At 48.4% G+C, this 16020-nt stretch overlaps 1 protein-coding gene across 4 annotated transcripts in view; it reads right to left on the bottom strand.

Moving 5' to 3' along the window:
- Positions 1–1664, bottom strand: part of SLC16A14 (solute carrier family 16 member 14) — a 45996-nt gene extending 44332 nt beyond the window's left edge. For 2 of the 4 annotated variants that reach the window (XM_066279946.1, XM_066279947.1), the window contains exon 1: positions 1275–1660. The gene's annotated coding sequence lies outside the window, so the exon portion shown is untranslated. Of the gene's footprint in view, positions 1–1274 lie in introns of all 4 variants that reach the window. The other 2 variants (XM_066279949.1, XM_066279948.1) reach the window with 2 other exon arrangements.
- Positions 1665–16020: the final 14356 nt, after the last annotated feature.

Below are 16020 nucleotides of genomic sequence, written 5' to 3'. Positions count from 1 at the left end.
TGAGGCCAAGAGGCTGAAGAGCCTGGTGCTGAGCTCGCCTTCAAAGAGTCAGGCAGGGACTGCGCTAAGTGGCTTCTCCACAACAATCCAGTCCAGTTGGTATTCAAGTCCCATTTCCCAGATAGGGAAACTGAGGCTATATGTCAAAATGGGGGCAGTGAAGTTTAGAGAGGTCGAACTAAACTAGCAGGTAGTGGAGCCCAAATAGGAACCCAGGCCTGCCGGATTCCAAAGCTTATTTCACACTCCCTTCCCTCTCTCTCTACCCACTCCCTGCCCCAATCTTCTCTCTCACACACTAAACCACAAAGAACCTAGAAACGGGGGGGGGGGGGGGGGGGGGATCTTTCTAATCCCCAATGATAATCCTCACTCATCCTTGCTAATGAGCCTGAATCAACTTTTCCGCGGAAAGAAAAAGGCTTACATGGTAAACAGCAGAGTTGAGCTCCTAAAACAGCTCCAATGTCTTGGGCGGCGTTTGGCCCCGAAATGGCCGTCCCTGGCACCTCGCCCCATTTAGTCCCCCCTTTCTTCTCTAGGAGCCCTGATCAGAACCGTTATGAGGTTGACGGACCAGCATCTGTACGCTCTGAGCGCCCTCCCGCGGCCCCCGCCGCCCTTCCCGGGTACTCTGTTCTTCCCCCTCCGGGGTGTCCCGAGGTCCCCCTACCCCCATCCCCGGGCACCGGGCGTCCCCAGGCGCTCTCAGAACCCGCCAGCTTCGCGGGGAAGCGGGGCGGATCGCAGTCACCGCAGCCTGGGCGGGAGGCGTCCCGCGCCCCTGAATGTCCCCGAGCCTCAGCCCCGGGTCTCCACTCTTCGCCACATGACTGGTGGTTCGAGTCCCAAAGTGAGGCTTTGAGAGAAGACGGAAAGCGCGGCCAGGTGCTGGGCAGAGCGCGCTTCCAGGGCAGGGCGGGGGTCCGGGAGTCCGGACGGCCCCAGAGCACTCGCGCGGGGCCCGGGCCGCGGGGGAGCGAGGCGCGCATCCTCACGCTCCGCCCTGGACTGTGGTTCCCCCACCCGCCCCGAGGTGGCCTCGCCCGCAGCTCGGGAGCCCCCCGACGGGCGGCCTGGGCGCTATCACCGCGCCCCGGAGCAGCCCTGCCCTCGACCGCCGGGCAGCCTTTCCCAACCCTGCCCTGGGCCTGCGCCGCCCCTTCCCGAGGGTCCCTGGGGCGCAGCGGCCACTCACAGTCCCCAACTCCAAGATGCCCCAAAGCCGCTCCATTTCGCGGGCCCGCGGCGCCGCGCGGCCTCGGTATACTCACCGCCCAGGGCGCGCGGGGCTGCGGCCTCACTGGGCGCCCAGCCAGGATCCCCGAACTTGCTGTTTTCCTCGGAGCCCCCTAAGCGGCTGGGCGTAGAGATTTCTTGCAATGTCGCCGATCATCCTGGATTTGCGGGTGCCTCCGGCTCGGCGCTCCGCCCGGCTCCGCGCGCTCGGTGCGGGGCTCCCGGTTCCTCTGTCGCTTGATACCGGGCCAGGTGAGCGTCGGATGGAGCTTTGAGCTCGAGACCTCAGTCCGTGTGTCTTTATAAAGGGTCCATCTGGAGGTGGCCCGAACCTAACCTGAGCTCCCTTCCAATCAGTGCAATTTCAAATCTCCTGTCTCGTTCATTCCTGTACCGGCTAATTCTGGTTTGGCAGAAAAAAATTGCAGTCATCTCACGTGCACACTCTTGTGGCCGGTCGTAGTTTATAGCTCGGCTGCGGTTCGCTAATGCTCTGCACATTTTATAACTGGAGGCGACGGCCTGAAACTGAATCCAAGATGCAGGTGAGAACAAGAGTATCTTCCATTTCTCTGAAATAGGAGGCACGTGATGAAAAAGACCCTCACCCAACTCTGGACCACAAAATATGGCAGTTTGTAGATGGAAGCAGAGAGCCTGATGGGCAGCATTCTTGGCAGAAGAAGCCTGAAAATCCCCTATCCTTTGTCCCGTGCTGGGCCCCACGGGCTTCCTTCTTTCCTCCAGTATCTGTTTGTCCTTCCTTACCTACCTTCTTGGACACCAGGCATAAATTTCATTTCTGTGTGTGACTCCCCTGTTTCCAACATAATGTATTGTCCATGGAAAGGTTTCAATATTGAAGTGACTGTGTGAATAAAGGAAACCAAGGCTATTTTACTTCCCTGGAAGGATTTTTGTACTGTAGTAGTTTCCTCTTGCTGCTGTAATAAATGCTCATAATTAGCAGTTAAAAACAACACACACTTCTTATCTTACAGTTAAGGAGGTCAGATGTGTGAAATGGGTTCTACCTGGCTAACCTCAAGGGGTTGGCAGGGTTGTATCCCTTCCGGCAGTTCAAGGCGAGAGCCACCAGCTTCCAGAGTGTACCCATATTCCTTGGCCCATGGCCACTTCCTCTGTCTTCAAAGCCAGAAACATGTCATCACTGTGTGCCTTTCTCCTATAGTCATACTACCTTCTGTCTTTCCTATTTTCCTCTTGCCTTTTAAAGGCTCTTGGGATTACACTGGGCCTACTCAATGGTAATTGGGTTATTGGATAATCCAAATAATCTCCCTGTTTTAAGGTCAGCTGATTAGCAATCTTAATTCCACCTGTGACCTTAATTCCCTCTTTGCCACATAAGGTAACATACTACAGCGTACAAGGATTAGGATGTGGACATCTTTGAGGGACTGTTACTCTGTCCACCACATATTTTCTTCTTTCTTCCTTTCTTATTTTATTTTATTTTATTGCAAAGAAGAATATTCACATATATTTCACATTACCATTCCTTATTTCAAATCTTGATTAAAAAATAATTGAGGCCCTGGCCAGTGGCTCGATTTGCACCCACAAATTCAGGATGATAGGCAACATTGCAACAAATCTCTATGCCCTGGCCAGTGGATAGAGTGTTGGCTCTGTGTACAAATGTCTCGTGTTTGATCTCCAGTCAGGGCACACAAAAGAAGCAACCATCTCCTTCTCCCCATCTCCGTCTCCCCCTTCTCTCCCTCTTCCCCTCCCATACCCAGTGGCTTGATTGGTTTGAGTGTGGCTCTGAGTGCTGAGGATAGCTCCTTTGGAGCAAATCAGCCTCAGGCACTAAAAATAGGTTGATACTTGAGCATTAGCCCAAGATGGGGTTACGTGGTGAGTCCCGGTCAGGGCATGTGTGGGAGCCTGCCTCACTATCTCCCCTCCTCTCACCCGAAGAAAAAAAAATAATTAAGAACATTGTGAGAAAGTGTTGCTAAGTAAGGACATTTTGGTGAGGCACTGGGCTTATGGGGCCAAATGTTTTAGTTTTGTTCATCAGAACATGAGCAGTTGAGTGGTTAGTATTCCCTTGGGCGTCCTCAGAGTTTAACTCATTTCAGCCAGGCTTTTGACAGCAAGTCAAGATTGGGGTTCTTGGCAAATACCTCAAGTTCAGATGATTCATTTTGTTTAAAAAGAGGTCTGTAGCCTGACCAGGAGGTTGCACAGTGGATAGAGCGTCGGACTGGGATGCCGAGGACCCAGGTTTGAGACCCTGAGGTCGTCAGCTTGAGCGCGGGTTTATCTGGTTTGAGCAAAAAGCTCACCAGCTTGGACCCAAGGTCACTGGCTCTAGCAAGGGGTTACTCGGTCTGCTGAAGGCCCGCAGTCAAGGCACATGTGAGAAAGCAATCAATGAACAACTAAGGTGTTGCAATGCGCAACGAAAAACTAATTGATGCTTCTCATCTTCCGTTCCTGTCTGTCTGTCCCTGTCTATCCCTCTCTCTGACTCTCTCTGTCTCTGAAAAAAAAAAGAGGTCTGTAAATCTTTAAAGTCTGGTTGTTGTTTTTTTCCTTCTTGGATACCTAATAGATACCTTGAGGCGTAATTGCTATAGTATGAACTGTACATATTTAAATGTACAATTTGTTGAGTGTTAGTGGAACCGTCACCTCAAATAACTTCAGAATTCTTTTGTGCCCTTTGTAATCCAGTCCTGGCCACACTGCTGTGCCCACAGGCAACCTTTTCTCTGCTGTCTGCAGAGCTTCCACTCCAGGTGGTTTATACTTCACCTCTAAAACGCCCATACGAGGCCTTTCTACCTCTCCCCCACAGCTGCACCGAGGTACAACTGACAAATGAAATTATATATACTTGATGTATACAACGTGATGATTTGATACACATAGACACTGTGAAATGGCGACCATAATCAAGTTAATTAACACATTCATCACTTAATATAGTTACGTTTTATTTGTGGTAAAAATGTTTATGATCTACTCTCTTAACAGATTTCAACTATACAATACAGTGGTGGTTTTTAACACTTATACTTTTGGGGACTGGTGAAAATAGAATTATTTCTGTTACTGCTAAGGTGGAATTCATCGTGAACGTAAGTGAATTTGACTTAGATTGCTTGGTCTGTAATCTTCATACAACATCAGGGTGGTTAACTCTTTTGCAGACCAGCATGAAATTTCTGGCAGACCAGTCCATGGACAGGTGGTTGAAAAGCACTGTAATACAGGTTTGTTAACTAAAGTCACCACACTGTACATTAGATCCCCAGAACCTGTAACTGAAAGTTCATACCCTTTGACCCACATCTCCCTTCCCCGTCTCTCAGCTCCTGGCAACCACCATTTTACTCTCTGTTTCTATGAGCTTGACTTTTATTTTTAATTTTTTTTTTCTTTTCATTTTTCTGAAGCTGGAAACAGGGAGAGACAGTCAGACAGACTCCCACATGCGCCCGACCGGGATCCACCCGGCACGCCCTCCATGGGGCGATGCTCTGCCCACCAGGGGGCGATGCTCTGCCCATTCTGGGCGTCGCCATGTTGCGACCAGAGCCACTCTAGCGCCTGAGGCAGAGGCCACAGAGCCATCCCCAGCGCCCGGGCCATCTTTGCTCCAATGGAGCCTTGGCTGCGGGAAGGGAAGAGAGAGACAGAGAGGAAAGCGCGGCGGAGGGGTAGAGAAGCAAATGGGCGCTTCTCCTGTGTGCCCTGGCCGGGAATCGAACCCGGGTCCTCCGCACGCTAGGCCGACACTCTAGACTTTTATTTTTAGATTCTACAAAGTGAGATCATTCAGTATTTGTCTTCCCCTATCCAACTCATTTCACTTAATGTTTTACAATTTCATCCATGTTGTCATAAAGGCAAAATCTTCTTTTTTTTGTGGCTGAATAATATTTCATTGTATACATATACCACATTTTCTGTAGCGATTGATTTATTGACATTTAGTTGTTTCCATATCTTGGCTTTCTAAATAATGTTGCAATGAATATGGGGGTATAGATATATATATGTTCGAGACCCTGATTTTTGTTTCCTGTTGAAGGCTATTCTGATAAACCATTTGTTTCATCTGTGCTACAACACAGATGAGTCTTGAAAAGATGATAAGTAGAAGAGGTCAGTCACAGAAGACCATATAGTGCATGACTCCGTTTATAGAAATGTCCAGAACAGGCACATCTATAGAGACAGAGTAGATTGGTAGCTGCCTAGGGCTGCGTATGTTGGGCAGAAATGAGAGAGGGGCAATGTTAATAGGTACAGGGCTTGTATGGATGATGGAAATTCTGTAACAGTGATTTTGGTGGTGGGCTGTGCAAGTCTGTGACTATCCCCAAAACTATTGAATTGCAAAAAAACCAAAAACTAAATTAAAAAATCTCCCCCAAACTTGACTGGAGTGTACCGTATATGAACCAGCCCTGAGAATGGGTTATGATCTAAGTAAGCATAATGCTGAATCCACTTCTATGTACCTGAAGTCCAAGATATAGTTAATATCTTCCTTAGCCCCATCTTAAGCAATAACATCCATACAGTTGTGGTGTTCCAGCTATACATTTGTCTAATGCATATCAATAGAAAAGCCTACTTATTTTTTTAAAAAATATTTATTTTATTGATTTTAGAGAGAGGAAGGGAGAGAATGAGAGAGAGACAGAAACATCCATCTGTTCCCATATGTGCCCTGACCAGGGATTGAACCGGCAACCTCTGGGCTTCAGGATGATGAAGAGACTACCTATTTTAAAATGTATTAGCTCATCTCCTGCTTTGTGGCACCTGCAACCTTCCCATTTGTCTTGTTGCCCGCACATACCTGTCTGACGGGCAGGCTGCAACAGAGCTCTCGTGTTTTCCTCATATCTGGGCCATGAGATCTCATGAGAAAGCATTTTGCTTTTCCAGAGGGCATGAGAGAAATCTCAAGAGCTTCAGATTTGAATTTTCCTCCTGATCTAGGACCTCCTCAGACTTTACCTCAAAGTATGAACAAAACTTCTCCTGCCTCTTCGTAGTTTCTAGCCTACATTGACCATAAACTTAAAATCAAAGAACAGCTCCAGGTGCACAGATACATAGCAAACTCAGGGTCATGTCTCTGTCTTTACATTAGTCTCCCAAGTTTCTTTACATTTTTCTTTCTGATAAAAATTACCAACGTCCTCATGTAGTAGTAGCATATGATTTCATTTTTTTAATTTATTCTTTTTCTTTTAAGCGAGAGAGAGAGAGAGAGAGACAGACAGACAGAAAGGAAGAGAGATGAGAAGCATCAGGTCTTCATTGCAGCACCTTAGGTCAAGCCAGTGACCCTTTGCTCTAGCCAGCAACCTTGGGCTCAAGCCAGTGACCTGTAGGCTCAAGCCAGCAACCATAGGGTCACAGCTATGATCCCCTGCTCAAGCCAGTAAGCCTGCACTCAACCTGGATGAGCCTATGCTCAAGCTGGCGACCTTGGGGTTTTGAACCTGGGTCCTCTGAGTCCCAGGCCAACACTCTATCCATTGTACCACTGCTTAGTCAGGTGACCTTTTCACTGTTATGATTTCATAACAGTGAAAATGTCAGTTCTGACACTCACTTGGAAATTAAACACTTCTCAAACACATGTCAAAGAAGCAAGGCTTGGTTCATGGAGGTCATGTTATAGTTTTCTTGGTTAATTTATACATTATCTGTTTAACCATTATGAAGTCAGTGTATTAGCAAATCATTAAGACTTTTCCCTGCAGCTAAAGATTTTTTCTCTTTTCCTCAATATCCACTTTCCTGAAGAGTTGCATATCGATGATCATTTTAAATGCTCTCAGATTACTTACTAATGGAAATGCCTGGTGGATCCTTCTGAGGTGAGAAGAATCCTCATATACTGATATATGTATATACCAATGATATGTTTTATAGGTTTGGATTTCAATTTTATTATTTCCTTTAGAGCAGAGCACACTTCTTACTTATACTATTTTAAACATATTGTGAGCGTCCAAAAATGGATCATTGCTATTAAACACCCATGCTCAATACTCAAAAGTCAAATGCATGTCATGTGCTTTGAGAATGCTGTCAATAAATAGGACTTAAGTGTGGGACACTGTGAGTGTGGATGAGAAAGATCGAGCACTTCCTCTTGTCAGGTGTGACCACAGCATGGCTTTCTTTGCAGGGACAAGTGTTTCTGACGCAACGAGTTGAAGATATGAGATGTGGATGCTGTAAACCTAAGAAGAAAAGAGTTTGGATGGGATTATTTGAACCATTCTCTTCTTGTGGGACAGGTTTCATCTGGTAAAATTAATGCAAGCTATTGCAGGAAGAATCGGTAGACAGGTTTTTTTTTACTTTACATTGGAGGCAGATGGTACTCTTGTCTAGGACTCTCTTTTCAATGATCATTTTCTCGTGTATTTCTTATACCTCTGCCCAGTACCTTTAATCTGGAAAGACAGACTTAGGAAACCTATAAGCCAGAGATCAGTCAGAATGGGCTGCAACTCCTCAGCCCTGCTGTAGCAATGTTCTTGAACTTCTGCTCTGTCCTGCTCTTGACCTTGAGATTCCTCCATTCTGTTTTCTACCTGACTCACGTTGACTTGACCTTGTGTCTCCGGTCCCTAGTTTTTCTCTTTGCTTTGATGATAGTGGATCTTCCAGCCCCAGGCTGTTTCTGGAACCTTGCTCAGCAGGCCAGTTCCACAGCTGGGCCTACAACCCTGGCTCCTCTGCAAGAGAAGGTCACATGATTTCAATGTATTGCAAAGGCCAAGTGCCAGCATTAAGAAACCCTTAGGACTGTGTAACCAGTGATTATGAAAATCAAGGAGCTGGCCTCTTTCTGGTTGCGAAGCAGCAGAGCCTGTGTGACAGAGGCCGAGGGCACACAGGGCTTAGGTGCTTGGGTGGTGAGGTCCGTCAGACCCGAGCTGGAAGCCCCGCTCCCCTCCTCTGCGTCTGTGTGGCCTGGGCATGAGCCCTAGTATGAGTATGATGACAGTGCTCCATCAAACATGTATTGTGAGGATTAACTGAGATCATGTATGGGAAGCACTGGCTTTGGCATATAATGGGGAGACTGGTTTCTAAAATAGCGGTGATGGTGGTGTCCAAGCCCGTTCTACCTGGGAGCAGAAACTGCCTTACAGCAGAGCATACATGAGCGGTGGAAAGCGTAGACCCTGGGGCTTCGTGGCCTGGATTCAAATCAGAATGTTCACCACTTATTTTGCCTCTTAATGCGGCCCCTTAGCACCTCGACACCTCCCTGTCATCTTTTGTGAAATGGAAAGAAAGAGGAGGAAGAGGAGAAGGAGGAGGAGGAAGAAGAGGAAAAGGAAGAGGAGAAGGAGAAAAAAGGAGAGGAGGAGGAGGAGGAGGAGGAAGAAGAAGAAGAAGAAGAAGAAGAAGAAGAAGAAGAAGAAGAAGACAGCAGAGGAGGAGAAGAAGAAGGCAGAGGAGGAGAATGAGAAGAAAAAGAAGAGGAGGAGGAAGATCATATAGCCAGATACCTCTTCGGTTGTTGTGAGGTGCAGAATACATAGTCAGTTGATATGTGCATCCTAGTGTGATGTGAGAAGAACACAGCACCCCTTCTGTGAGATTCTTGAGAAAAAATATACAAAACTAAGTCTAACCATAGGCCCTGGCTGGTGGCTCAGTGGATAGAGCACCAGGCTGGCCTATGGATGTCCTAGGTTTGATTCTCAGTCAGAGTAAACAGGAGAAGCAACCATCTGCTCCTCTCCCACTTCTGTCCCTCTTCTCCTCCCACAGCCAGTGGCTCAGTTGGTTTGAAGGTGGCCCTGGGTGCTGAGGATAGTGCTGTTGGAGTGCATCAGCCTCAGGCACTAAAAATAGTTCTGTACTTCAGCATCAGTGCCAGATGGGGTTGCTGGATGGATCCCAGTCAGGGTGCATGTGGAAGTCTGCCTTACTATTTCCCCTTCTTTCACCTAAAAATAAATAAACAAACAAATAAATAATAAAATAACTGAAGAAACATCTGTGTTGGGCAGATAAAATGTATTTTGCTCACTTTTGTTGGGGATGACACTGCCCACGAGGAGGCCGTCGCCCAGGTGATATTAATGTGTGTTGGGGGTAGGCTAAAGGCAGGCAGAATCCTTGTAGCCTGGGGCTTGGTTTTGGGATTAAGCCTTTCCTACCCTTTTTGATGTGGGGTGGTACAATCCCATCATGCCTCAGAAGGTGACTTTGTAGTAGAGACTTCCCTATTTTGTATATTGGATTAAAGGCTTGGATTTCTACACTATAAAATAGGGGCAGAACGGGAGCTTGCTCTCTTGGTTCCTGGGATGATTAGCATGAGAGAGCAGAGGGAGCAGAGCAGAGAGCAGCAGAAAGAGGCCATGTGGCCAGGAGAAGCAGCCAAGATGGCAGAGTGCTGAGTGAGATGCCAGTTTGTGTAGTTTGTGTAGAGAGAAGGAAGGAGATGGGGAACTGAGGAGAATAAGGCTGGTGAGCTAGAAACCTTTGATTCTAGGAAACTCGGATAAGTCAGTGGCTTTGTGAGCACTGAATGTGAGTGGGTTTTGGAGCCCAGTGTGTATTTTTACTTGCCTGCGGGTACAAGCTAGAATTAAAGAAAATGGCCTATCAGTTTTTGGCTCCATTGTTTCTTTACCGACTGTCCGAATCCAATGCGAACCTGCATGGGCTGGGCTGCTCTGATGGTGGCCCTGGCCGTGGCCACTGGCTTTACAATCTGCCAAACCTAAACTATGGGGATAGCCTAAAAAATAATGCCTGTACTCTTCAAGAAAGTCAGCATCATGAAAGATAAAAAAAAGATTCAGAAGACACAGGAAGATTCAGGAACGGGGCAAATTAAACGATTCTGGGTTGATCTATCAATTGTACTTAGTGGACTAACTTTGATTCAGGTCTAGAGATTAGGGAACTCTGAAAATTGTTACTGTGTTTATGTAAGAGAATGTCCTTGTTTTTAGAACCTTCTCCCTGAAGTGTTTAGAAGAAGAATTTGAAAGCCAAGTTCTCAGTACAATGACTAGCACCTGGCCTGACATAGTATTCACTGTGATTTTACAACTGATTTTTTTTTTTTTTTTTGTGCTGATCCAGTTAGTATCAAAGCGTTGTTGTGGCCTTCATCAACAATGTTGTGGGAAACTGTGGTTAATCACACTGCTTTTTCTTTCCCTGCTTCCCAGCCTTGGGTTTGGGACCTAACGCATTCCTCCCAAATACAGGAAATCCACAAGGACTTTCCTGCGCTCAGACTTCACAGCTCTCTCCATTCCCTTCAGTTCCTCCTGCCCTCACTACCTCTCTCCACGCCTCCTTTACAGACCTCAGTTTAGTGCATTCTGACCGTGGAAGGTGAGCTCACCTGCAGTGCCTGGGGCAGCGGAGGTGGGGTAGACTCCTCCTCCCCAGCAGAGCAACCTGGCCCCTGGGGCCTGAGAGGGCGACTCAGCAGAAAGGAATGCAACGTGGTCCAAACTGAGTGACCCCCCCCCCCGGGGTGTCCTTTAAATACTTCACCACGGGCCCCCTCCCCCTGGTGGGATGAGACAATCAGATGGAATTTGGGAGAAGGGTGTTAAAATAAAAATGCTGACCCAAGCCATATGCTGGTTCCTGATTTATTGTGTGAATAGCTCTGTGGGGAATAAGATGGCCAGCCAGGGACAGAAGAGCCGTCTTTCAAAACTCTTTCCATGCATGGATGGCTAAATCCTGAACCCTGACCTCAATGGCTTTTACCTTGGGATGAGTGGACAGAATGATCGGGGTTACCTTGGTTACTTGGCAGCTCCTACATAAAACACAGTTAACCAGGCTTCATTGCACCTGAGGCCAGCATTTTATGTGGATGGACAACTAGCCAGGGGCCCTACAGAGTTGACTCCCAGTGGGGTCTTAGGATACACGTATAAGAAATACACACACACACACACACACACACACACACACGCAATCCAACGTGCCTCCTATGGCTTTAAACCTCCATGGAGAGAGGTTTGCCAATGGGAAGGATGTAAAATAAAAAATGACTTGGCCCTCTGTTGGGCAGATAAAATGTATTATGCTCACTTTGTTAAAAATAGGCGCTGCCCACGTGAGGCCATCGCCCAGGTGATATTAATGTATGTTGAGAATCCTTGTAGCCTGGGGCTTGGTTTTGGGATTAGGCCTTTCTCACCCTTTTTTTGATGTGGGGTGGTACATGCCTCAGAGAAGTGACTTTGTATTAGAGACTTCCCTATTATGTATATTGGATTAAGAGTTTGGATTTCTACACTATAAAATAGGGAAGGAGCGGGAGCTTGGGCTCTTGGTTCCTGAGATTATCATTAGAAGAGAGAGCAGAAAGCAGAGAAAGGCCCCGTGGAAGAGGCCAGGAGAAGCAGCCAAGATGGCGGAGTGCTGAGTGAGATGCCAGTTTGTGTAGAGTTTGTAATTTGGGATAAGGAAGGAAATGGGGAACAGAGGAGAATAAGGCTGGTGAGCTAGAAACCTTTGATTCTAGGAAACTCGGATAAGTCAGTGGTTTTGTGAGCACTGAATGTGATTGGGTTTTGGAGCCCAGTGTGTATTTTTACTTGCCCGCTGGGTGCAAGCTAGGATTAAAGACTATGGCCCACCAGTTTGTGGCTCCGTTGTTTCTTTACCGACTGTCCGAATCCAATGCGAACCTGCAAGGGCCGGGCTGCTCTGATGTTGGCTCTGGCCGTGGCTTCTGGCTTTACACCCTCCTTGGTTAGTATTACCAGCGAGGAGTGAGAGAGAGAGGCATTGTTCTGACAGGTTGTGTTGGCTGCAAAAACAGCAGGGTATGCTTCTTTCAGGAGTGTTTGTCAGAATGATCTGAGGCAATATCTCTAAATCTAAATTGGTAATAGACACGTGCATGTCCAATTCCATTTTAGTCCTTTGAACAGTCAGGGAGAAAAAGTCTCAGGAGTTGAAAGGTCTCTCGTTCAGTGGTTTTCAACCTTTTTACACTTGGGGACCAGTGAAAATAGGAGAATTATTTCGGGGACTGCTAGGGCAGAAATCACGCTGAGCATAAGCGAATTCAGCTAAGACCTTTGGGTGGTTAACTCTTTCGCAGATGGGCACAGCATTTCCAGCGGACCGGTTCGCAGACCTGCGGTTGAGAACCCTGCTCTAATCATATATAATGAGAGAGAGCCAGCTTAGAGGCACCAGCGTGGGGTCCTATCAAGCTGGAAATTGATAACCTTGTTTGGTTTTGTTTGCTTCTTTGTTTACCTATTTAACAACAGTTACTGTGAGCTTACCTGGGCCAGGTTAATTTCAGGTGGCGTAGACTAGTCCGCTGGACAGAGTTGACCGCAGCCGCGGCCTTCTGGAACCTGCGTCCTAGGGGAGCATAAATTATGCAACATTTCAGATGGTGACAGGCGTCATAAAGTAAAATCCAGGAGGCGGAGGGGAGCAAGTGGAGAGCTGTTCTGTTCTTTAATTTGATCTTGACAAGCGGTAGAGATGCTTTTCATTTCCACTAATGATAGGACACTTTCTTATCAGATAAAAGTTAAAAGCTGAGTTCGCATGAGGAAATTATCAGTAAATCATTGTTCAGCAGGATGGTATGCAAACAACTGACATTTGGCATATGTTACTTTTAAGCCATGGTTGCAGGCCTTGGCTGAACATTAGAATCACCTGGGGAGTTTGTAAAAATTCCAGATGGTCAAACCACACTCCAGACCCACGGCGTTGGAACAAAATGCCAAGCCACTGCCACCCGGCAACCCCGCGGGCGGGCGTTTCTTTTCTGGAGAGATTGAGCTCCAGGGCGCGCAGACTCAGACCCGGCAGGACGGGGGGGGGGGGGGGGGGGTGTGTGGTGGGGGGTGGTGGTGGGGGGGTTGTGGACCAGGCGGTGAGCTGGAGGGCTGGGTGGGGTCTGCTTACTGGATGCTGAGACACCCCCCTTCCCCCAGCCCCTTGCCCCTGTCCTGCTGTCCAGACGCCATCCGTCTGGCTTATATCTGTCAGCAGACTGGAAGATCCTTCCCTGGAGAAATTGACTGGGTCCGAGAAGAATGATTGGAAAATAGTAGAGTTTTGAGGGTGCCCAGTGGAAAAGTTGCCTTTCTCCCCAGTCATAACCAACAAAACTCACCCATTGGTACACTCTTCCCTGCCCATGAACACAGAGCTTCTAATGAGCTTTCCAACAAAGAACTATAGGAAGGAAGTCCAAATCTATGCACGCTAAGTTAACAGAGTTCTAAGGAGTGAAACTGAGGGATGGTGCCATCACGAAGTAAGTAGGTCACACAGAGGGAGTAGCTGGTAGGAGGTACCACTCACCTGGCCCGCCATTGGTACCTGCCTGCTAAGAGTCACCATTGCGCTGACAGTGAGCCTCAGACCACGGCGTGCTGTCTCACTCAATGCTCGCAACACCTCCCTGAGAAACGTACTGTTATATCCCCGCTCACAGGCGAGCAGACAGAGGCATAGGTAGGTTGCGGGACTTGTCCAGGTTGACTCCACTGGGATTTGGATCAAGGCAGTCTGGCTCTAGAGTCCCTGTACTCTCTGGCTGCTTCGTGCTGCTTCGGGTGGGTATGCATTTCTAGAGAAGACAATATGTAGATTTTAGGGGACATCCCACCTAGATCCTGCAGGCTACAGGTCCCTTGAAGAACAGGCATTCGAGTCTCCCTAACCGGCTGGTGAAAGGTCGCCTTGACCTGCCCTCAGAGGGCTTTTCCAGTGTAATTTCCAACATCTATGCCATCAGCATTCTGGCCCAGGTGGGTTTGCCTCTGGTCACATCTCTGTGTTTGCAGGGGCTTTTTTCTCGGCCTGGAATTCCTTCTACTTCTTTATTTATCATAATTCTTTATTTTTTTTCTGTTGTGACTCAACTCAACCTAGCATCTTCACATCAAAGTGACCCGTTCTGGGCCCTGGCTGGTTGGCTCAGTGGTAGAGCGTCGGCCTGGTGTGCAGGAGTCCCAGGTTCGATTTCCGGCCAGGGCACACAGGAGAAGCGCCCATCTGCTTCTCCACCCTTCCCCCTCTCCTTCCTCTCTGTCTCTCTCTTCCTCTCCCACAGCCAAGGCTCCATTGGAGCAAAGTTGGCCCGGGCGCTGAGGATGGCTCTGTGGCCTCTGCCTCAGGTGCTAGAATGGCTCTGGTTGCAGCAGAGCAATGCCCCAGATGGGCAGAGTATCGCCCCCTGGTGGGCATGCCGGATGGATCCCAGTCAGGCGCATGTGGGAGTCTGTCTGACTGCCTCCTCATTTCCAAGCTCAGAAAAATACAAAAAAACAACACCACCAAAGTGACCTGTTCTATGTGCCCACGGGACCTGTGCACCTCTGGCCCTTTGGAGAGCCCTCCTACATCACCCCCTGCTTAGTGTCCTGCTTCCTGGCTGCCAGCAGCAGTTCGGTTTCCTCTTAGGGAGGTATTTCTGGTGAGAACTGAGCGGCTCTTCCAGGACCCACGGCCCTGCTATGGGGGTGTTCTTGCTCTCTGACCATAGAAATTGGCTTAGAAATGGACTCATGACCCAAACCATGCCAATCACCCCTGTCCAGCCCTTTGGCTGTAACTGTTGGGAAAGAGGCATTCTCCGCTGGACTTGCAAAGCTGGCATGACCCGAGCCTGACACTGCCAGGGGGAACTCTTGCTATCTCATGGAGCACGGAGTGTGTGCACGTGCGTGTGTGTGTGTGCACGTGCGCGTGTGCACTAAGGTGAAAGTCAGCACAAAGAGAAGGGAGCCAAGAGTTGGAAAAGCAAAGAAATGATGCCCTCATTGGAGCAGCTGGGCCCAGCCACGCTTTCTGGAATCTTCCGTGCTTTTCTCTTAGGCGAACCAATGTGTGCTCTTGAGCCAGTTAGAGTTGTGAGGACCCTGAATCCCACGTGGCCCATGTGCCTGGTATTACACTGATGTCCATGGCTGTCATAAGGGACTGATTGTGGATAGCCCCAGGCCCAGAGTGGCCTTTAGCAATGCGCGAGGCACCTGTGGATGAGTCATGCTCCTTGCTGTTGGGTGTGTCCAAAGGTCCCCCACTCTGTTTCCAGGGACCTTAGGGGGGAGCATCTTCTGGTTTGCTGCTCTTGTCCTCTCTCCTTCCGTCTCAGGAAATCAGACTCTCTCTGACAGTGGCCGTGGAAAATCCTCTGCTCACTGTTCTGTCCAGCACCCCAGCTGCTCTGCCCCCTTTTCTCAGAAGAGCTTCACCTCGGGGTTAGAAGGGTATGCTCCTGTCCTGAAGTTTGTCTCAGGGCACGTTCATCGGCAGTAGTGGGAATCACAGGAAGGGAACTGGTTTTATTTTGAACAGGGGAAGCACAGAAGGAAGTCTCAGAACGACTGCCTGAGGCTCAGAATATAAATGACATCTGTGAACAAGAACAGTCCAGAGCAAGTTGTCATGCAAATTAAGCATCTTTGGAGCACAACTCATTCCCAATCCTGCAGCCCCCCTTTCCCTCCCTGCTGTTCCTCTCCACGTGGCTTCTTGCTCATTAAGTCCCTGAGGTCAACTTGCCCTCCAGTCCTGTCCGGCTGCCTCTCGCACACCATTAACCCCAACTGGAAATTATATTTCTCATTCAAACTGCCATCTCCTGAGTAGCCAGTCTTCATGAGCATAATTCATTTCAGTAGTAAGTCTTAGATCACGTCACACCTCTGTGGAATCAAGCCTTTCACTCGAAGCACCCACAACCCACCTCCTCCTCCTCCTCTCCCAACCTCAGCCTCC

The sequence above is a fragment of the Saccopteryx bilineata genome, chromosome 5 (assembly GCF_036850765.1).
Source record: "Saccopteryx bilineata isolate mSacBil1 chromosome 5, mSacBil1_pri_phased_curated, whole genome shotgun sequence".
Lineage (NCBI taxonomy): Eukaryota > Metazoa > Chordata > Mammalia > Chiroptera > Emballonuridae > Saccopteryx > Saccopteryx bilineata.
The sequence above is the reverse complement of the archived record's forward strand: the minus strand, read 5'-3'. Positions and strand labels throughout refer to the sequence as shown.